The following is a 1,373-nucleotide window of genomic DNA, read 5'->3' as shown; positions in this document are numbered from 1 at the left end:
CTGGAGCGTGTCCCTGCTCGCTGTCCTGCCCCCTGTCCCACACCGCAGCCAGGGGGATGCTCGGTGGCAGGGGGGAGCACAGGGACACTCGGTGGCAGGGGGGGAGCACAGGGACACTCGGTGGCAGGAGGGGACAGTGGTGACAGGAGCACAGAGGCACTCGGTGCCTTCCCTCGCAGGGGTGGAGGAGGGAGCGCCGCGGGCAGAGACCAAAGGGACAATCTATCACTTTCGGTTGATGTTTCTGCGGCTGTGCCAAGGGGAGGGAGCTGCTCCGTGCCATCCCATGCCATGGAGGATATCTGGTATGGCATGCTCCTGCCCCAGGACTGTTGGCACAACAAACACTGCCAGGATGCCTGGGCCCCCTGGGGTCCCCTGCCCTGCTGTCACCACAGTGACCAGCACTGCCACCACCACAGTGGTGCAGGACAGGGCACCCTGAGTGCCTGGTTGTCCCAGCCCAACCCATGCCACCCTCACCATGCTGAACAGGGAGCATTGCTCTGCTGTCACAGGGGCGTGGGACAGCCCTGCAAGGGCCACCTGTCCCCTGGCACATGGTGGCAGGAGCTCTGTGGACACCAGGGGCACGGAGCGATTGGGACCCCAGGGCACTGGGGCTCATCGGTGCCAGAGGCCCTGGTTACCCTGGGCACACTGGATATGGGGGTCCCTGGGGGTGCCAAGGACACCCAACCCAGCCTTTGTTGTTACCAGGGTTGCCAGGGGTCCCGTGGGTGCTGGGGATATGAGGGAGACACCTGTACCTGGATCTAGCCCTATACCTGTGTGTACACACACCAGAGGTGCTGGGGTCCCAGGGAGCCCGGCCCCAGGGGTGCTGCAGGTCCTGGGGGGCCCTGGAGGGTTTGGAAGGTCTGGGAGCTTCCCAAGGTCCTGTGGATCCTGGGGATCCCTGTGACTCTGGGGAGCCCTGAGGTCACATGGAGTTCCCAAGGGGTCCCAGAGGTCCTTGTGACTCTGGAGGCTCCTGAAATCTCAATGTCCCTGTGGCTCTGGGAGGTCATGGGGTCTGGAGGTCCCTGTGGAGACCTTTGGGATCCTTGTGACTCCCAGCTCCCAGAGGTCCTGGGTACCCCGATGTTCCCTGTGACTCTGAGGTCCTGGATGTCCTGGGTATCCCAGGGGTCCCTGTGAATCAGAGATCCTGGATATCCCGAGGGTCCCTCTAACTCTAAAGTCCCAGAGGTCCTGGGGGTCCAGGGGGTCCCTGTGATTCAGAGGTCCTGAATGTCCCAGGGACATTGTGCCTCTAGGGTCCTGATGATCCCTGTGGCTCCGGGGACCCGGAGGTGCTGGATGTCCCGGGTCTCCCTGTGGCTCCAGGGTCCCCGAGGTGCTGGATGTCC

At 63.7% G+C, this 1,373-nt stretch overlaps 1 protein-coding gene across 1 annotated transcript in view; it reads right to left on the bottom strand.

The window, feature by feature from the left end:
- The window catches only part of LOC102042812 (coronin-7), a 36,068-nt gene that overhangs the window by 7,781 nt on the left and 26,914 nt on the right, over nucleotides 1-1,373 (bottom strand). The gene's annotated exons all lie outside the window — the stretch shown is intronic.

This window comes from Geospiza fortis, unplaced genomic scaffold, assembly GCF_000277835.1.
Source record: "Geospiza fortis unplaced genomic scaffold, GeoFor_1.0 scaffold114, whole genome shotgun sequence".
NCBI lineage: Eukaryota > Metazoa > Chordata > Aves > Passeriformes > Thraupidae > Geospiza > Geospiza fortis.
Note: the sequence above shows the minus strand (reverse complement) of the source record. Positions and strands in the feature narration are given on the sequence as shown.